This window comes from Pseudopipra pipra, chromosome 11 (genome assembly GCF_036250125.1).
Source record: "Pseudopipra pipra isolate bDixPip1 chromosome 11, bDixPip1.hap1, whole genome shotgun sequence".
NCBI lineage: Eukaryota > Metazoa > Chordata > Aves > Passeriformes > Pipridae > Pseudopipra > Pseudopipra pipra.
In genome coordinates, this window is record NC_087559.1 from 4,493,295 (window position 1) to 4,514,941 (window position 21,647).

The 21,647-nt window shown below is 45.6% G+C and overlaps 1 protein-coding gene across 17 annotated transcripts in view; it reads left to right on the forward strand.

Annotated features, from left to right (window-relative positions):
* FOXP1 (forkhead box P1) overlaps positions 1–21,647 on the forward strand; it is a 382,295-nt gene that overhangs the window by 278,971 nt on the left and 81,677 nt on the right. The window contains exon 1 of one of the 17 annotated variants that reach the window (XM_064667199.1): positions 16,665–16,801. The exons of 15 other annotated variants lie outside the window; for them this stretch is intronic. The gene's annotated coding sequence lies outside the window, so the exon portion shown is untranslated. Of the gene's footprint in view, positions 1–16,664; positions 16,802–17,036; positions 17,194–21,647 lie in introns of those variants that run through there. One more of the 17 variants, XM_064667200.1, reaches the window with a different exon arrangement.

Consider the following 21,647-nt stretch of genomic DNA (forward strand, 5'->3'; position numbering starts at 1 on the left):
AGTGATGATCACAGAGCAGGATTTTGCCCTGAAACCATCAACTTTGCCAGAAATACTTGAGTTACAGCAATTTGTTTAAAAAGAAAGTTAAAAAACAAGCAGGAGGGAGAGAGAGAAGGCATTTTGATCTGGCTTGCTGCAGTGGAGAAGAGCAGCTGTTTGCCTCATGTGTTTAAATCTCTAGAGCTAATATTGAAGTTTCAGGGCAACAAGTGCAACATAACAGAATAAGCAGAAACTAAACCCAGGGAAACAATTGGAAATGCGGCTTGGATGTGGCTTTGGATCTTGACAGTTTTACAGCTGTGTCGTCAGGTTGGCAAAATATTCTGTGGTGTGTACAAAGGAAAGGCTGTTGTGTTGCTGAAATGTTTTTATTTGCCTGATAAGTGTAATCTGCCTTTTATAAATTACTAATCTGTTTAAGGTGTAACATTTATGGCGCATAATCTCAAGTCATTGAAAGCCTGGAAAATTAAAGTAGACTGAAGGCACAAAAAAGAAATATACTTTGTGTCAGGCTGAAGTTCGATGAAGCATGGAGAAGATGGAATAGATTATTAAATAAACTTTGAGAGGAGATGGAAAAAGCACTGAAATATCTCATTTTGAAAAGAATTAGTTTACTTGATTATATGCAACTGTATCACACTCAGGAAAGTATAAGACAAATGAAAGCAAAACAAAATTTAATTGAGCTATTATTTTGCAGACTTTGGCTCCGTTTCAGACAGCCTAATCAAATTGTGCTTTGCTCAAATAACTAATGTTAAATGCAGTCTACCAACAGATGTTTAAACAGAGACTAATTGGAAAATCTACATCCTGGGTTTAGCATGTCTAGCTGAAAAAGTTTTGAAATTGCTTTGGAGCGAGGTGGGTAGATGATGGGAGGAGCTTCAGGTAGCATCGGAGAGTGATGTGAGGAGGCAGCAGTGCCTGTGCCAGAGTTGACAAAGGTCACCAATGCCACCGAGGTCACTGATGCTGTAGCTTGCTACATTTGCCCCTCGGAAAGTTGTATTTCATCCTGTTGTATCGTGAGGGTCATGTTGCAACTCCACAGCTCATGCCATGTGCCAGTGCTTGGAGTACGAAATGTGGTGGAGCGCAAGGACTGAGGGTGTTAAAAGCAGTACATGTGATTATGAAAGCTCAACACTTCCATGCCAGTTCTGTCACTTTGGCATTTTTTAAGCAGCTACAGATTTAAGTTATTAACTTGTGTAGTACATCTCAGTGCTGAGCCTTTTATGACACATCTATGCAGCCATCTCTGGAAGTGTTCAAGACCAGGTTAGATGGGGCTTGGAGCAACCTGATCTAGTGGAAGGTGTCCCTGCCCAGGGAGCTTGAAACGAGATGAGCTTTAGGGTTGCTTCCAACCCAAACCATCCTATCATTCTGTGTTTGGTTTTGTGCATTTTGCTGCTCTTTGGGGCTTTGGGCCGAGGAGTTACTCATGGTTTGTGTCCTGTACTTTGAGTGGGATCAGTTGGTGTTGTGCAGGTGCAGTGTACATTTCCATATTTGCTGTGGAAAAATTTTATCCCAAGGACTTTGCTGTCCTAGGGAATTGTGTTTTGTGTATTTGGACAATTGAAGACCATTGCTGATGGTCAGTCACTGTTGTCACTGGCCACTTTATTAAGTTAATGAACCTTCCCTGTCCATCCCAATATGAGCTTGTTTTGGGCCAAGGCAGCAACCTATCACTCTAAGCAGGGTTGTAACCCATGCCTCTATTTCATGTGGCCTTCTTCAGGGGATTACTCTGGGATAAGACTGAGATGCAATGTGCTGAGTGATCCATGAAGTCTGTTAGAGAGGTCCTTCTGGCTCTTAGAAAGGTTTATTCACTGTTGTCTAAGGGCAGTGGCTCCTCAAGTTAGTGCTGGTGTTATGGGGGCTTAATAGCCAATATGTAATGGGGAGTAGTCAATCTGTAAGAAAAATAATCATGCACACATAAATGTATATATATATTTCCAATTTTACCAGTTGGAACCCTAGAAAAGGCAGATTATATTTTATGGCTTGTAAACATCAGGGCAGATATTTCGGGAGAACTGCAGACAGCTGTAATTTTGTGAATGTGCACAAATTACTTGGAAAACAAATATTCCTCTGCCTACACAGCTGTATTCACAACTGTGGACCAGAATGCCTTTTGCATGATGCTCACGCCTGGTTCTATGGAATATAATAATGCTCAAATGAAGAAAATGTGATTTAAAAGTGAAGTCAGAATTAATACTCGCTGTGAAAACCTGTATTACTGGCTGAGGTGTTGGCACGGGAGTGGATAAACCACTTGAGGAAAAATGAGAACTAACCAGGGCGTTCATTTGTACTCAGAGATCAAGAGCTGATTGCTCAAACTCCTGTAGAAGAGGTGAACGTGCCTGTATCTTCCAGAGATGCCTCATGCTGCCTGTGCCATCCTGCAGGGTAAACACTGAGTTGGGTTTGATGGTTAGAGAGTTCTGCAGGATGGCTTTGGGTCCCCCATGGGGAGAAGGGGTGTGGGAGGGAGGTGGAGGCTCCCCTGTCTTCACAGGGGACGCTGTGAGTCAGCATCTTGCCTGGCCCTTTTCTTCTCAGTTACCTGCACCCAGGTGGATTTGCAGAACACAACTGAGCTGTCATTCACATCATTTGTTTGCACGCTGGCGGTTCCTTCTGTTTGTCCTTTTCCTGTGTGATAAGGAGTTCCTGCAGGAAAGTATGAATAACAGGAGAGGAGGCAAAGAAAATCCCCAAAAGTAAAAACAAGGCCAAGGAAGAAGGAGTAAAGCACAAGTTAGCAAGAGCCAAAGGCCTGGCATTGATTTTACTTTTAACTTTGGTGTTTATTCAAAGGCTGTGGATACAGGTTAACTTCCTTGGCTCAATATTTATTGCTGCGTTACTTGTCTTAAAGTGGAACAATGAGCGCTTTGTTGATTGGGTTCAGAGATTGTCCCATTTTACTCCCATCTCCTGCATCCCTCTCTCTATCTGCAGGTTTTAAGCAGTTTATTTTAATTTCAGATTTCTCACCCTCCACTGTGAATTGCTGCTGTGCCACCGGCAGCAACACTTGAGGGACTATTGTTCCTCTTTTCAAAGTGGTGGGAGCACACAGTGAAGCCTTTAGCTCCTGTGAAACGTGACCCTCCTTGATGATATCACACTTTGCAGATTCAGAGCAGGATAAACATTTTAAAGGAGAGGGGAAATATCGGATAGGTTATTTTTTCATCAGAAAAGGTTGTGGAAATATTCCGCGCAAGAATTAAAAAGTAAGAGGAAAAAAAGCCATAATGGCACTAGTTACCTAGTTTTGACAGCCATCAAAGATGTGTCCAGATCAATTAATAGGAGAGGGAATATCTCCTCTCCATTACCCACACTGACCCTTGAGCAGACAGTGGAGCAGAAAATCAGTGCAGTCACAGTGCAGTGAATGATGACTGTACTGATTTTGCCCTAATTTAGCCATGGCAGTGATTTCAGTGCTATTAGGAATGGGCACATCCTGGACAGTTTCTCAGGCTGCAGTGTTTGGAAAGTGCCCCCACGGTATTGGGGATTTCTCTCTGGAATAGGAGCATTAACATCGTGTAGAACATAGTTCAGATATTTTTAAATCCCGTTGTCAGCAACTGGCACTAAAGGGGGAAGGTATGGTTACTGTATGCATCACTGTTATTTTTTACTTGGAAAATATGCTCATTTTGAGTCCTTCACTCAGCTGTGTCTACCCAGAGGAAAAATAAACCAGTTTCTTCTGGGAGAGCCCAGCAATGGACACTTGAGAGCGGCAAAGCCAGCTGCAAAATTGTGATGGTGGTTTGTTGCTAATTCTGCAGGAGTGAGAGGAGGGGACCACCCAGTCTTAAAAAAAAAAAGGGGAAAGAAAACCAAAACAAAAATAATTTTAAAACTCACAGTTTGTGACTTTGATTTTGCTAAAAAAAAAAGGCAAACTAAAAAAAAAAGCAGCAAACAGCCTTACTCCTTGCCCAGGATGCTGTAATAATTACTGGGGCAGTTTTTCCATTCGTGGTTGCTTTTGCCTCACACCTGTAGGAAGCCTGTTCCTTTGCTTCTGTGCTTCACCACCGCAGTACTTTTATTTGAAAACACGAGGAAATTCAATTTCCTAACCCGCCTCTCGAGTCAGGGCAGTTACTGCGATAGAAGAGTTGCAAATGGCTCGTGTGTGAACAGTTTAGGATGGAGCCATACGGGGCCGTGCTGAGGTGCGGGAGAGGGAAGATAATTGTAAATGTTCTTGTGGGGATCTGATTGACAGCTTATTGTCTGCAGGCAGTGAGTAGAGAATAGGAAATGAGTTAAGTGTAGGGGATCTGGCAGGCTGCAGGCTCTGCTGATGGCAGCTGCTGCACCCAGCCAGGCACCAAACCAACCCGTGGCACCCCTTTTTCCAAGGCACCCCCAAAGGGACGCCCCTCTGTTGGTTCAGAGCATGTGTGAGATGAGGCTGTGTCTTGTTTCTGCTGCTGGGTCATCTGGGGTGCCTGGAGTGATCTCAGCCCCCGTGTTGGGGTGACTCTGGGCAGTCTGTTACTGAGATGTGTTCCCGGCCCGTTAATATGGGGGGGACAACGGGGATGTCCCATGGCACCGGTCCATAAGCAGAACAAGAAAAGGAAACATCTTCTCCCCAACTCAGTAAATTTGTCAACACGAGGTCTCTTTGGTAGCTTTACAGTATCGTAATATCTGAGGCTGATTGCATGTGTTTTTAAGTTTTCATTATCCCACTTTTTTCCCCTGAGTGATACATGCCCTCAGGTCCAACAGCCCATGAGGAGGCCCCAATGAGCACTTAAATATTACAGAACTGCACATGCTAAAGATAGAAATACCAAAACCAAATACTCCATCCCCAAAATCTCACTGTCTGTACTTTTTTTAATCTCCCTGCCTATGTGCATTTAAGAAAAAAAGAAAAATCCCAGCTTTGCATTGTTAGTTTAGGCTTCTGAGCCAGATTGTACTACAGAGCACACTGATGTGTCTTCCCCTGAGGTATGGAAAGATCTATGTGTGCTAAGCAGGTGTTTTCGTTTGTTTAATTGGAGCTGAGTTTAGCACAATATTACAGATAAATGAATTACACATGTTCAGTAATTCATAGAAAGTGAGCGTTGTTTTGCTCAGACACTTGTCTTCGCATCCAGGTTCGCAGAGAAGATAGTGAGCTGGCAAACGAGGCCTGAGGTCTTCCAAAAACAAAAAACTGCGTGTGCATGAGCAAAGCCTGACGTCTGGTTGCTAAAACAGCAATAATTATTTCACCTTTGTTTAAATTGTAACATTTTAAATTTAAATAGTATCCTGTTTTGACAAACTACAAAACCACAGGTCTGAAAAAGAAGCGCACGAGGCCTGTGTCAATAGTTGGTGGCATCTTTGGGCAGGAAGCTTTGGGGTGACACACGCTGGCTGTGACGACACCAGGGATGGAGAGACCCAGGAACCACCCAGAGGGCTCTGGGGCTTCTCTGGCCTGCTGTGCCCAGAGCGGTGACATGCATTGCTTGGCAAGGTGATGACTGGTTTGCTTCTACCCGTGGGGTTTTTTATTCATTATTAGTTCTTTTTTCCATCTCTCTTTTTGCTGGGCTTCCCAGGCTCAAGCTGCCGCCCCCTTTGCAGAGGCACTACAGAGTACGAGTGCCCCCACCCCCTCATCACCACTGACAGGTCTCTCAGTAGAGGGACGGGACCCCTGGATCCCAGGAAAGCCTCCCCCTGGGAGCAGCACGGGGGATGTGGCTGGCCCTGCTCTCACAGGAGCACTTAGTGAGAGCCACAGGCAGCTCCGAGGTGCTGCCTTTCAAAGGACGAGCAAAAGCGGTCGCTTCTTACAGCTTCCCTCATGGTTTTGAGTAGTCCCAGCCCTTGGCCAGCTTCCAAATGGATAATTCAACTTACCCGAATTTCCTCTGCAGATTCAATTGTAAACTCTTTCCTCGCTCTCCCCTGCCAGGGCCGTGTATAACTGTGCTGCACAGCCTTAAACAACCGTCACGTGCAGCTCCAGAGCCCGTGGAGTTTGAGGCACAGCAAGGAAAAGGCTGTATCAGAACTTGTGCTGAACTCTAGAGAGAGTATTGTTTGTGCCTTTTTAGTTCATGCAGTACTTGGGAGCAAGCTTTTGGATCAAAGGTGTGGTTGGAGCATAAGTCAGTGTTGTGAGCTGGTGGGGCCAGCACTTGAGGCTGATTGTGAGAAATTATTTAGTCAGGGACATCCTTGCTCGTGGACATCCTTACCTTCAAGTCTTCTCATAACTGAATTTAAGGCTATTTAGCTGAATTCATCTATGAATTTGTTAATGCATTATCTGTAGAGCTACTGTGTATGTGTATATTCCCTCCCTTCCACCAGCTTCCCACCAGCCTCCTGCCAGACCATTCCCCTCCATGGGCTACAACAGAAGAGTCTTGTATGGCAGGAGCTACACTGATGGAAAAAACAGTAGCCCTTGCTCACACAGGTACCTATATGGAGCTGTGCCTAGCAAAACCTGATCCTGGGATAGATCCAGGCAGGGCTCAGTGCGGCAACATGGCTTTCTAAAGGAAGCCAAAGGCACGTGGGGAAGTGGTGTGTGATCTGGGAAGTGCTCCTGCATCCTCTGGGTTAAATGGAACCACCACAGTAAATCACAGTTGAAAGTGAGTTGGAAGCTTTTAAAACTGTTACTTGTTTGAGGCTTTTCCTGCTGCACGCGTCGGTATGGGATTGTTCTGCAGGAGGCTCCTGGGAATTAATGTGTGTCCAAACCCAGCAGCAATCTCAGAACGTTTGCGGCGGTGTAATCTATAAACTTTTAATTATATATAGACCTGAGTAAATAGCTTGAAATCTCTTTAAACTCTTTGTTCATGAATGTATATTAAAAAGTGCCCATCCCATATGCACACACGCACACACACCCTCTTCCTTCCTTCCTTCCTTGTTTTACACCCACTTCCAGCAAGTCTTTGGCTCGTGGCATCCGTCCTTGTGCTGGGAGCTGTGGCCAGAACTCCCCATGGGGGTGGCCCAGCCAGGGACTTGGCTGGTCACTGAGCCCCCCCCGGCGTGTGTGTGGTGTCAGAGGACAGTGCAGGAGCTGTTGACTGTGTCTGGGTTTCTCACTTGAAGTGCAGCCCTTTTGGGAGGCTGATTCTGCAGCTTCAAACACTTTAATGAGATGCAAATTGTTTGTGATGCTGCCTTACTAAATGTATTGTAATTTTAAAATCATTTGCTTGTTAATTGTATTTAAATAGCTGCCACTTAGACAAGCAGAAAGTTTCCAGAAAGATAAATTGGGGTTTTTTTTCTTTTTGCTGTGTTTGAGAGCAGCCCCGATGATTTTTCACGGCTGCTTTGGTACAGCACATTCCAAATGGCAGCGTGCCCTGGCCTCACTCACCTCCTGGTCCTCACTTCTTCCCCCAAAGAAGAAATACTCATTCTGTTACCTTTCTTCTACAAAACCACAGTCCCCTGAGCAGGTGGAGTACCTGGGGCGGTTCAGAGTAGAGATCACTTACTTTCCCCTCTGTTCAGCCAAGTCAGATCAACCTAGGTCAGATTTTGGGGTGTGTGATGTGGATGCTGCTACCCCTGTGCATATGGGATTTGAAAGGATCCTGAAGATTTAGGGGATTGAAGCCTTTTGGGCCCTTTGAAATTCCCAGGCTGTTTTTATGTCGATGTCTGACTGCCAGGCAGCCGAGGCAAGGTCGCCCATCCTCAGCACCTTCAGGGCTCTGTCTTCTGCCTGTTGAAATAAGTGGCAAAGTTTCTCTTGGCTCTGGCTGAGCAATATGAGGTCCTCATTGACCTCAGTTCAGCTTGGTTTAGAGCTGGTTTTGATACTACATGGTTGCTAGCTTTGGCGTGGAGCAAGCTACATGGTATCATTTGTATTTTATTTGTATTTGAAATACCGTCCTGGAAAATGAAAAATAATATTTCCGTATCAGTTCGTTCTTCTTGCCTTGGCTGGAGGACCCCACCCTGCCCGTGCTTCTGACTCTTGTTTTCCAGCTACTCCGTGTTCACCGCCGGACCCTTATTTCGATTCTGCCTCATTTTCCCAGCGATGTCTCATATTCCCTTTGTTTTCTGTTTGCATCTTTGTTGTGCGGCAGGATCAGTAATAATAGTTAATAATTAGCAGCTCAATAGCACTCTTCACCTTCAAAGCAATTTTAGGCATTAAATCACTCAGCTCTGCTGGCACTATTACAATATTGACTTGTTACTTCACCAGTGTCACTGAGGCAGCAAAACCTGCATTTTTATGGAGGCCAAAATGGGGTCATTTTTTTTTTTTACAGTACAAAATTGGCAAAAAATAAAATTTTCTCCTAGGCTGACACTTCGTTTGCCAAATTTCAGCGTAGAGCCAATTTTTAAAGCCGAGTAATAAACACCTGAAAAGTTCTGGTTTATAATGGCAGTGCTGAGAAGCCATTAACTGAATGGCTCTGCTATAACATAAGAAAACCCTTAAACTGTCAAAAAACTTGTAGAAGGTGGTGGATGGAGGCTTAGCAAATGCCAGCTTTGCCTTGAGCCTGGAGCTGAGATGCAGAGGGAACCTGTGCAGACTGGTAGCGTGGATCATTAGGTGTGTCCCTTCTCCATTATGGGGAAATGGTCCTTTCCCATGTGTGTGGTGGAGTGAGGTGAGCATCCTGTCCCAGGTGAGATCTCTCCAGGTCTCTCAAGCTATAGGGAGAAGAAGGTGAGGAGTTGCAATGGGGATGGAGCTCCAGGGGAGCAGAGACCACAATTTGGGACAACAGGAAAAGCCTGGAGCAAAGAAGGAATTGAGGGATGCAAGGTGTCAGAGGGGATTTGAGAGGAAACAGCGTGGGGAGGGATGTGGGGCCAGGAGCCTGGGCAGCAGCCAAGTGCAGCTCTTCAGGGCACTGGAGGGAGATGTGGCCAGCAAGGTGGCATGAAGCCCTGGAGAAGCCCTACTTGGCTTGTGTTCTCCTGGGCCCGTAGGGCTTATTTCTGCACAGATTTCCCTGGAAGTGAGGGCATTCTGCCTGTGACCTGTGGCTCGCTGGCACAGGTGGAAGGAAATGCGGCATCCCAGACGAGCATCGTGTGTGCACATGGCCAGGATCAAGGTATCAGAAGCCACCTCCCCAAGGCAGCACACAGCCTGTGACCAGCTCTGCCCTTCCCAGCACAGGGGGGAAGCCGAGCTGTAAGAGCAGCGTAGTAAAATAGCAAATTGACCAGTAAAAGAAATCAGTAAATGAAGGGAACAGCTATTAATGTGCCAAGCCAAGATGTGTAATTATACCCTAGGACTTTTCCAAACTAATACATGTTAAAGGTGTAAACCTATTAAAGGAGAGATTTTTCTGTACAGGGAACTTATGTAGATAGAAGGATTTACACTGTATTTTATTCTTGTATTATAAGGTATAAGGAACATTTGAGCAAATCCAGTCATTCCTATTATTACAATATCATACGTTTTTCATACCATTTTATGCGGTTCTTCAAAAACTTTGGCAGTAATTCTCTTTATATTGTTAGGAATTTTCTTTTAAAAACAGAATTCTTTTTCTCAAATAGTTAATTAGATTTTGAACTTCAAATACAGTACTTATTTTTTTTTCCTCCCAAGAATAGGGGTGTTAGATCCATTGTGCTGGCCAAATTACAGTTTGGATAGTTACATTCTCTCTGCTTAATCACCCTGCAATTTCATTCGAGTGAAGGATTTGGTGCCTCAGGTGTCCTGAATTCCTCCAGGGCTCTGTGTGGCAAAGTTGCTGCCACCATCCACCCCGGAAGCATCTGCATTTAACGGCAGAGAATTGTAGTTTCCTTCCAGGGAGGGATTTTTGTTGTATTCCTCTGTTGTTACACTTTACAGCGTATTTGCACTTTTCCAATCTCAAATTTTTAGGCTCATCTGCATGATTTCTCTTGCTGCAGGAAGGCAAATTTGTTTTAAGGGACCCCAGACAAATTCCTTTATTTGCTTGTTCACTCTTTGGCATGATGGATGCAGCAAAGGACTGGGCCCTGGCTGCCCCACTGCATCCTCTCCCGGCTCAGAGACCTGCTGCCTCTCAGCATCATCTCTTTTCTTGTGGCTTGAGGGGAGAAAAGGATTGGGATAAGCAGCAGCCAGATTTGGATAGGAAATGTCAGTGGGTCATAACCCTTGCACGCAGTTAGGATCTGCCTTTGCCTGGGGAAGGGAAGCGGGAGGGGAGGACCCTGTCCCTGAATTCAGTTTGGACCCCGTTTATTTGGGATGAAGTGATGGATCATGGCGCATTGCGCTGTGAAGGGCTGGAGTGGAAGTACAAAGGAAAAGCCCAGAGCACACAGTGAGCCCTGCTTAGTGATGCACAAAGGACTCTGAGCCGGTCGGATGACCCCAAGGGATCTGAGAGCAAAGTCCTCTGGTTGGGGTGTTTGCTTAGCCGGCCTGGCTGGCTGTTTCTCATCCATGTGAAACCAGATGTGCACCATCAAAATGACTGATGTGGCCAAAGGCCAGGGAATGGCTGTGCTGAGGCTGGGTCTTCTGCCATGCAGTGTTGTTGTCCCAAAACAACGACGATTCCCTCTCCTCTCCCATTCCCTGTCCTGCTGGGCTGAGTGAGGGGGTGCTCCTGACCCAGAGGCAGTGAGGAAGAGGGGAAGCACACCATGGGCAGTGTGGAGTGATGGTCACAAGGACACCTCCCTTGCCATGCCCTGCTTCCTAAAAAGCACTTTATACGTGTACAAGGGAACCTAGGATGGTAACCTGTAGTATCTCCTCCTGGTAATTCAGAGCTGCCTTGCTCTGAACACACCTTCCAAGTGCAGTGTGACAACCAGAGAACATTTCGGGGGGACTCCTCTGTGTGCTTCTGCCTGCACTGAGTCTTCTTGGCTTTAGCACTGTTTTCCAGCTTTGCAAATTGCACTGTTGTGCTGCTTTTTTGGCATTTTGGAGGTGCATTTGATCATGGTGCTTGTTCTAAAGCAGGAGCAGAGATCCCAGTGCTGCTCCCGAGCTCTGTCCCTATGTAGCATCAGCAGTGTCACAGCTTTTCTGTGCATTCCTATATAACCATGAGGCTGTTGCCTAAACACCTCTTCAGGAAACAATTCAAATTGTTTTGTTGTATGTACAAAATTAAGTGTCTTCCTCTCTAAAGAAGAGAAAAAGCTCTTCACATGGCTGCCGCCTTTAAAAAATAAAAATAGCTTTTGAATATTGGAGGAAAACTTGAAACTATGAGCCAGCTAAATAAACTGTATCATGAAACCTTGGGGACCACTGAAATGGGAACAGTGGCCCATTACTGCTAAGAAGGTGTTTTATTGAAAATACACTGATGTGCGTTCCCAGCAGAGTGAGTGAAAAACAGCAATGCCCAGTGGTGATACGGGGTGTTCTCACAGGTGAACCAGAATATAGAGCTCAGCACTCCTTGGCTGAGAGCACAGTGGTCTGATGGGTGTTTTTCCATAAAGGGGCCCATAGTTAATACGTTTTATTTTAATTTACATCTCTGTCAGTACATGTGTGTACGTAGGCGTGTGTGTATGTAGTTTGTTGTGGAAGCAGGCCTGGGTTTTTAAAGAGGATCCTTTGTGGTGAGGTGAAGCATTAAGTCTCCTGATGACAGAGGCAGATTACCAGGAGAGGGCAGTGCTTCCAGCACTGCATTCCACACCAGCTGTCCCCACACCAGCCCTAAACTGGGGTGATCTACCCCCAAACTCCCGTCTGGGGACCCTGAAGTGGCTCCAGCCTGGAGCACCCGCCTGCCTGCACTGCTGCGATGGGCAGGAGATGATCTGGGGTGGCCAGGAGTTCACTGGTTAATACTTAACAGGCAAAAATGTGTTTGATTGACGTTTGTTTTGTTGATGTTTCATTCTGTGGTTTTTTTCTTACCATGGCAACTTTAACATCACGACAAAACACCTACTTTTCCTCTCGAAGCCATCGCTGTTGTCATGCCCAGTGGGTTATTTTGGTAGACAGGGCTTGTTCTTTTCAAGTGGAGGTGTTGCCATCTCCTACCAGATACCACCTCCAGTCTTTCCTGTCCTAAGAAGGTTTTCTCTGTGTGAACACTGTGTTTCAACCCGTGGCAAAAAAAATGGAGTTTTAGTGGAAACTGCAGCATTTCCTCTACTGTACGTGACATAAATGCCATCTCACATAATTAAGGAAAGTAACCGGGAACAGTTAGTGGTGATTACCTCTCAATATATTGTGTACTTTGGGGCAGAAAAATAAATTATGAATAATGCCCAAGCATACTTGGAACAATTTGCACACTGTGCTGTGAGTGATGCAGACCTGCTGGTAGAAGAGTGTGCTAATAAATTTTACTTTGTGGCGGAAACAAGAGATTACAGTTTATTAGGAAAGGAGATGGCAATTTATTAAGATCAATCAAATATGAATGCAGAGCAAAAACGTTGCCATTTTTATTTATTTATTTATCTGGAAGCATGGGGGGAGCAATTATATAAAATTTGTTGTTTACCTGTGATGTTTGATTCATTATTAATATTTTTATGTTTAGAGGGAACCATAATTTTGCTGAAATGTCTTCCATAACTCCTGCACAATCATATTCATAACTCACCTGAATGTTGACACATCCTGCTGTGTATATATAAATTAACTAGTAACACTGGCATTATAAAATGATGCATTAAATGAAGATGTGAATGGTAATTTAAAGCATGCCATGAAGTGAAATTTAAACCATTGTACAACACTGAGGGGATTTAAAGAGCCTTGTTCGTGCAGAATTTGCAGGGGCAGTAAGGAAAATGACAGTTTCACATCAAAAGAAGAGCAACAGGGACACAAGGATTACTGAAATGCTAATTGCTTTGGTATTCTGTTTTGTTAAGACACCATCAGCCTAAAAATCACTTTTCTGCCTGAAGATATTTTACCATGAGGGCATTAGCTGAGATTATTAAAAAAAGACAAAAAAAAAAATGTTTACTTTGTCCTTTTTCTCAGCAGTTTGTGGGTAATAAGTTTCACTGTTTCCTGTTTAGTCAGTTGTTTTCCCCATTTGTTTTTGTAGGTCTTTCAAACAGCAACAAGGGAAAATGAAGCAGTCTCAAAACAGGAAAATATGATTTAACCCCACAAAAATGGGCCTGGGGATCTGGGAGTGGGAACAGTATCCGAGACAGCTCTTTCCCTCAGAACTGCAAACAGCAGCTTGCTTTTAAACTGTCCCATGGCTCTGTCCAGTGTGCCGAGCAGTGGGATTTGGCACATGCTTTTGCCAGGCTTGGCATGGGACCGGTGGAGGGGGGTGGGCTCCTCTGTGCCACGGCAGCACTGGCACAAGAGCTCGTCTGAATTACTCACTCCCAAATTTGTGTTTGGGGAACAGGGTGCAGGATTTGGCCCACCACCAGCAGACAGAGAGCAGAGTGGGACCTATTTGGCCCTGCCTGCCCAGGGGAACATCCCGAGGGTTAGAGCAGATGTATTGCTGTCTTAGGTAGAAATTGCCTCATATTAGGACTAAAAATTTCCTAATTTGGGACAGGTTAGAGGAGGTTGTGCTTTGTGGATGCCTTGTCTTTTCTTTCCTTCTCCCCTGCCCTGCAGTTAGATGAGGTTGTTCTGTAGGCAAGTCCATGGTCTCTGCATGGATAGGTACCTACAAAAGTCTATGAATAAAGTGTACATGTAAAATAATGGCGTAACAAAACCATTTATTCCACTGTATTCATCATAATTCCTAATCTGTTCCTCTCACTTGGACCTTAGTGTCCAGTGATTATTTTCTTTCACCTAGGTGTTGATATGACCACTTAATATGGATCAGATCCTGTGAGAACACGTTGCCAAACAGCCATCTAGCCTGCCACGCTCTTTCTCAGTTATTTTTAATGTATTACTTTATGTGTTCTGTTTTGAACATCCCTGTCTGATGGTCTCTGTCTGTGATGACTCTCCATAATTGAATGGAATTAAAGTGGGAGTTTATGGTTCTTCTTGGTCTTTTAAAATATTTTGCTGGCTTAGAAACGCATTATATTTCATGGTGACCTTACTTAACAAGTGCTCCCATCTCCTTTAGTAAGGATGAAGTTTTTAGCCCACAGCAGATGTTGGCTGAGCTTGCAGGTATGAAGCTTTTATATGAAAGGGTATAAAACGCTTTAAAAATATGGCTTGCAGGTTCTGTAGCCTGCACTCAGTGCTTAGACAGCACCTTTCATTTTTCAAGGTGTTTTGCAAATATTGGCCTACAGAAGATCCTGAAATGAGTCGTATTATCCCCGTTCTGCAGATGAGGAGGCAGAGATGTTGAGGTCATTGAGTGCCTTGAAATGGTGCAGGCCACTCCGAAGCCAGGCCACAAACATTGCAGACTGAGCTCTCAGAGAGAGACATCCTCAGCATCAGAGACATTAAAAAAAAAACCCTGAACAAAACACAAAAATTTCTAGGTGACTTGCCCAAGGGTGGGGAGAATTGTCAGTGCCAGAGCCAGCGCTGTGCTTTTGCTTTGCATGTAGATCACAGCCTTGGGCTTGCATTGCCACATTATGCTTTTTCTTTGCCCCTGGAAAGAAGAGAAGTGCCTTGAGCAAAGTGGTAGGTTTCATAGTGTCCTGGATTTTTCATAAATATAGTAGGTCAGAGCTTGGCCCAGAGGCGTGTGATCAGCCGGTGACCAGGGCAGAAGGAGGGCACTGGCCTTCTGTTGAGCTGTGTGTACCTGGATGTGGCCATACTGGAAAATAAGGATTGATGATGTGAGAATAGGATTGAGGGTTGTGCGTGAGTGAGAAGTTTGTGCTGAGGATGACAAGACAGATCAAAAGATTTCCAAACTGGGGTCTATAAAGCATCCTCTGATGGTTTGCAGAGACTGCCTGGGCATGCAGCCCCCTCCTCATTTCGGATGCAGAGTTGGTCAGGGTGTGTTAATGCAGAGCCCTTCCTACCGCTGCTTCTTTGCTGTCAGTGCTGTTGGAGATCCTGCCACAGCAATGCTCTTGGAAATGCAGCACCAGGAGGAGGTGGTCCGAAAGAGAAACTGTTGAAAAGTTTAAGCCTGTGTATTCTGTAATATATTCCCCAAAGCAATCCAAATTCCTCGAGATTGCTTTGAAGTCCAGGACAGGAAGGATTTCTCTTAAGCACAGGTGATAATTATTACTAGCTCGTTGCATGCGTTACCGGTTTCTGTTGCTGCTGAGTGCCCAGTGTGCTGGGGGGTGTGTGTACATCTCTGCTTGACTTTGCATAGATAGAACACATATAAATACTGGCTGTTCCTGTGCCCTGTCTGTGCTGACCTGCTCGGGGTGTCCATGCCCCTTTAAGAGGCAGGCACTCTCTGATTCATGTAGGCTGTTTCTGGCAGATTTAGGGTCTTGCAAAAGATGCCCTTAGTCCCTTATTAAATATTCATAAGAGGGTGGGGTCACATTTTTGTGACCTGAAAAAAATCCCATTAATAAATTTGTTATCTGACACGAAAACACTTTAGGGTGGAAAGCAATCCGTATCGCATCCCATTTAACATCAGATCGCTAGTTGTCAGTAAATTGGGTCCTTTGTCTTCGCTTCTTGTGAGGTTCTTCAGCAGCATCACTAATGGGGCTATTGTCTGACAGCCCGACTCCTGCAAATAACGGGAGGTTCTGCTGGGAACGGTGTAGGGTGCCTTCCGTCTGCCTTGGTACTTGCACGTAAAGTAACTGAGGAGTAACTCTGCATCAATTTTGTCTTCAGAAACTATGTGAAAATGTAAAACAAAAAAATAATGGGAGAGATTTTACAAATATTGCTGCCTGAGAGAAAGTGGAGTTGGACTCGATGATCCTTGTGGCATCGAACTCAGGATATTCTATAGATAGGAGCGTTTTGGGCAAGGGAAAATAGGTTCCCAGGGCCGTGGCAGTCCCTGGGTTAGAGAGAGCGCACGTACAGGGTCGAGCTGGGGTGCTCAAGTCCGGACAAGTGTTTCTTGGAGCTTGCCCGTGTGAGTTTGTGAAGATTGTTCTGAGTGAGGTGACACTGTGCCCTATGGTTAGAGAGGTGCCACAGACCCAAACATAGCAGATTCGTGTCCACAGCGCTCGAGGGCTCGGCTGCCTTAGAGCCAGGCAGTCGTGGATGCCCCTGGCTAGGGCTGGGGTGCTCGGGCATCGCTGGTCCCCAAGGCTTGGCCAAGGAGGGAAGGAGAGATGCTCCCCTCGGCAGGCCGGGCACTCACCCCCGTTTCGCTGCAAACTCCTGTCAGAGGCATCTTGCGGTCGTTTTTTATTATTATTATTATTATCGCTATTTTCCGATACCGAAATCCCGGGGTTTTGTGGCAGAGCCGCCGGGAAGGCAGGAGGGGAGAGCGCCAGCCACTTTCCGCGGGAGAAGACGACAAAGTTGCGGGGCGGGCAGGAGGGTTCCCCTGCGGTGCCCGCCAGCGCGTTGTGCCGGCGCTTTCCCCCCCTCTCTTCCCAGCGGCTCCACCGGGGTGTCCGAGGGGGGGTGTCCGAGGGGGGTGTCCAGCCGGCGGTGCCCGGGCGGGGGGCGGGGGCGGCCCGCGGGGCGCCCCGTTCCGGGGCGGGGTGTGCGCGGCGGCGCAGGGCGGGGCCGCGCGGGTGGCGGCGGCGGCGGCAGGAGCCCCGAGCAGCGCGCCCCGCACTCCGCCCGCGGAGCCTCCGCAGCGCCCCGCGCCCGCCGCTCCGCCAGCCCAGCCCGCTCCATGGCCCGGCGCGCCGCTCGCCGCCCGCCGCCGCCCAGGTGGGTGCCCCGCCGGGGGGAACCGAGGGCGGGGGGAGGCCCGCGCAAAGTGCCGGAAAACAGCCCGGCGAGGATGGAGGAGCCGCGCCGCTCTGAGAGAGGGAGGGAGGGGAGCGGGGAGGGAAGGGAGGGAGGGAGGGACGGCGTGTGCGCCCCGCAACTCGCCGGAGGTTTTTTAGAAGTGATGAGCGGCGCGGAGCGTGTCGCCCGGCGTCTGTCGTGACAGCCGTAGCCCGCGCGGGGCTGGTGCCGCAGCGCTGGAGTTTTTGGAAGAAGAGCGAGGGAAACGGGGAAAAGTGCACAGAGCCGGATAAAACGCGCTGTCAGGTTTAAATGTCAGGAACCGGGATCGCTGAATGGATTCGCCAGTCAATTTACCAGGGGGAAATTAAGTGAGTGAGCTTTGTTTTTGACATTGACTAGTGCTGTGAACCCCGGCGAAATGGATGTAACGGGATCTCAGTGTCAGCCCTGCGAGCCGGCGTTGCAGTGCGAGTGAGCTGAATTTTCGAGGGTGGTGGTGGTGGGGAGGAGGGAACCCTTAGGAAGTGGGTGGTAAGTTTAGAGCAAAGTGCATATACACTCTTCCTCTCTGGAATTAACTCCTTCAAAGCCAGCTTGCCTCTGAAAACACCGAGAGTTCTGACTTGTCCTTGCGCTCGTGGCAGGGAAAAGCCTCTCGGTAGCGCGGCACGGTCGTCTCGGTGCGTGTGCCGGCGATTGACACGCTACCATTTCATCTTTTTAAATAAAAACAAGTTTGGTGGCAGGAAATGTGAATCATTCAGGGTGACCAAGATCTGTTTATGAAAACCAAACGGTTGGATTTATTCTAGCAGTGAGTGTTGAGTTGTGAACTACAATAAATTGTGAAAGTTTATTTCTAGTAAAAAGTGACTTGCGCAGGCTAGTTTGCTGTTTTGTAAATAAACTGAAATGTTAAAATCCTTTTTTTATTTGGATCACAGCTGATTTTCATGCCTGATGCTCCTGGGCCCAATCCTGGAAGGACTTGTGCATGTGCAGTAGCTATATTAGGAGAGGAGGATCTCTCCCTCTCTTTCCCCCTGGAACTGTAAGCACTCTGCCTGCTAAATTAGTATTTGCCAGATCGAACCCCTCATAAGTAAGATTAATGTGCTGAACTTTGAGACATCTTGCACATCTTTACACCAAGTTGAAAAGCATTCCTTTTTGCTTGTAGCTCTTCTAAAAGTCACGGCTACAATGCGTGTGTGTATGTGTGTATGTCATTAGAGTGTGCTTCTGTCTAGTTAAGAAATGGCTTTTGTTGATTGTATATTTATTGCAGTAGCAGCCTAGGAAGTCTCTAAAAGCAGGCACTCTCTCCAAAGCCAGCGGAAAATCTGCTGTCAGAGGGCTTTCAGTGATCTCCTGTGGCTAGGTCCAAAAAATTTCATTGATAAGGCTGCAGAGATGAAACCTGAGTCCTGCCTAAACAGAGTAGCTGCCTTGGCCTAGACTGTGATAGAGCTGAACTGCAAACTGATTGGTCTGACACTTTATAATCAAAGTTGATTTATTGTTCATTAGTAGTGCATTAGCCCTTTCAGGCAAGACAGTTATTTGTGTAGTGGCCTGTCAAACAAAAGACCGCTAGCACCTGTCATTTCTAAACCATGAGATAAGCAAGCAGATATTAAGATAATGCAAATAGGAATACACTGGAATGAGGTAAAGTTCTAGCAATTTCTCTGTAAGAAATATTGTTTTGTTTAACATGCTCATGTTTAGCAAATAGAGGAACTGGATTATAGAGTGAAGGGGTTCCGCTGCACCAGGACCATCAGGAGGAGAAGGCGCTGGGAATGAGCTGGGCGTCTGTGGTGTGTGGTTTCAGAGGACCTTGGAGGTGAGGAGGCAGCTGGGGCAGATAATGAATTGGGAAAAGCCAGTTGCTGATACAGGAGGAAGATGTGAATGGTGTTTTGTAGCCTTAATTTAATTTTGTTTGATTTTGGTTTTAGTGCGAGAGCCAGATTGAGGCACTTTTTGCGTTTTTTTCCCTGACTCCTTCCTCTTCTTCCCAATGGACAGATGTCATGAAAGGATGCTCTTACTGGCAGGGGTTAATTATATGAAAACTTGATGACATCACAGCAGAGCTGTGAGAATGTCAAAATACATCTGCTGCCATATTCAGACATATTGCTCTCCCTCCTCTCCCCCTATATCAGCTCCCCTCCCCTCTCAAAAGGGAATGATCTCATGACATAAAACAGAAAACAACACAAGTGTCAAAAGAAAACAAAATTAGTGAACTTTTGTCTGCCACCATAGAAACGAGGATTAACTTATGTTATTCCAGAGCATGGAATGGAGACTATCTGCATGAGGATATATAGTGTATTGTCTTCTGTGAATTTTCATTTGACAGGGATTTTGGAGGCTGTGATCTTAATTAAATCTCAACTGACTCAAATAATGCATCTAAAGGCATGCAGTGTTGCGTAACCTTGCTGAGTTGGTAAACCATAAATCATCAGAAAGCTTATGATAGGAAGGGCTGCTTTGAAATTTTTTTTTTGTTTGCTACAGTTGGTTTGTTGGGTTTTTTTTGGTATTGTTTAACATACACTTTACTGCGCTGTGCCATTGTACTCTCCCTTTTCTAAGCAGTGTTATTTTTGCTTTAAAAAAAAAAAAAGCTCTGAGACATGCTCTGACCAGTCACTCAGCCGAACTAAAGAGAAGTCATAAATATAATGGGATTGACAGGGAAGAAATGAAATCCCTGCACTGGCTTTGCAGGGATCTTGCTGCTCAGAGGAAGGTGTGGGTGCCTCACGTTCTTCTGTACAGCTGGATGAGCCCTCCACACATTTTAGAAGTGTAACTCTTAACCCCACGCTGAAATTTATGCTGGGGCGTAAATAGTGATCAGACACCACGGTGGAGTCGTAACGTGTCGCCCCTGGGTTGTAATGGGTCACAGATGGATGATTGCTCTAATGGATGGTGGGCTGTGCAAGTTGAGTTGATTTTAGTTGTGGGCCGGGAAGAAAAGGGTTGCAACAGTTGTGTGAAGAAGGTTAAAGGGGGTTTTTAGGCATTGAAAGCGGGGTAGGGCAGTCAGAGCGATTTTCTTATGCACCATTTTAACCTGACAATGCTCAGGCACTGTTGCTGCTTGAGAGTGAAGATGTTTTTAAAATACTGAAGCTAAACAAGTGACTATTTCAGTGTAAAATTCTTTGGTTTCTGTGTATGTGATTACATGCTCCGGGCAGCTGAAGAAAGGTAAGGGGAGAAAGATTATTGCATTCAAAAGTTTAAGGAGTTTCAAAGCTCCTGCGCTTTCCTGCTCTGTATTTCTTACTCGTTTCAGAGCTGCTGGAGACAAACCTGAGCTGGGAGGACACAGCAGTTGGATTTACTTTTGTAAAGGTTTCCCAGTAGCAGGATAACTTACTGGTGTTGTTTTTCTCCCCTCTTTGCTAGGGAAAAGCAGTAGCAGGGGTAGTTTTATCAACACCTGCAAAACTAGATTGTGGGAAAGTCCTGACACCATAAGCTAAATTTGTTATTGTTTGGTGAAAGGCTTGGCTGGTTTTAAGCAGTTTGTTTGTTTTATTGAAAGCAGAACTGCATTACTGGAAACTGCTTTGCTGTAGTTCAGTTAAAATGTCCTGTACTGTTTTGTTTTTATAAGGTGCTTGCTTGTTCAGCTTCACTTTCCAGTTACAAGGAGAGGGAAAAAAATCCACTGTGCACTCATCTGCAGATTAAAGTGGCTGCGTAGAGATTGGGAGAGAAGCAGAACTGGCAAATATGTCTTCCCCAGCCTTTCTTTTTTTCTTCTTTTTTTTTTAACCTTTCCAGCACAGTTTCCTGTGCTAGCAGGAGGATCTCTAGTTAATACTGAAGTTGAATGAATGTTAGAAAAACTAGACTGAATATTGAGCAAATAAACGGAATTCCTAATTGTTCTGTGCACTAGTTTCGGATGGATTTACCTTCATTGATTAGGTAAGATGCTCTGTTATTTGGGAGGGACAGTACCCCCTCCTCCCCAAACTGACAACGGGTTTTAATTTTTAAGCTTTATCTTGCCCTTAAATCTGAAACATCATTGTTCAAATAACTGAGAACAAGGTAAACCAACAACATCAAAAAGGTCGGCTTCTGTGATTTCTCAAGGGCTTGTTATTTTGTACTTTCCAATTCTATTTGATGTCTTGACAAAACAAGATGACACAAGGGAGAATACATTAAATTTTGATTTTCATCTAACCTGTTACAGTAGTGGCAGCTTAATTTCTTTTACTTTTTACCGAAGACGGCTTTTTGCACAATTACTCTAATTGCCACGCCACTTTATGAGAAGGTTTCTTTACGGGTTTCCCATTTGCCTTGATTTTGTGAGGCATTTTTTTGAACGTGCTTTGACCTTTAACACGGCGAGCTGGCTGGTTGGAGTGTGTCTTCATTAGGAGTAAATCAGTGAATGGCAAAATTGTCAAAGAAGCAACTGATGTTTTCTCATTAGAATCTAATTTGCACCGTTGTGCTTAGCTGTGATGTTCAGCTGTAGGTGTCTGCCATAGGTGTGAAAACCTGCACATTTTTAAGCAAATAAAGTTTACAACTGTTATAAAAGGTGACACTTGGACCCAGAGTGGCAAAGCCTACCCGAGTGTTTAAGCAGAGGCTCTAGTTCGTGTGGGAAATAAACAGCATGATTTAACCAGGTGAATTTTTTTTCAAGAATCACTAATATTTTCAGCTGGCCACCACTATGTACGTCATCTCAAATGCCCTGAGCTTGAAGAGCAGGCAGCTGTGGATTTGATTCTTGCAGGAGAAAATAACCAGGGATGGAGAA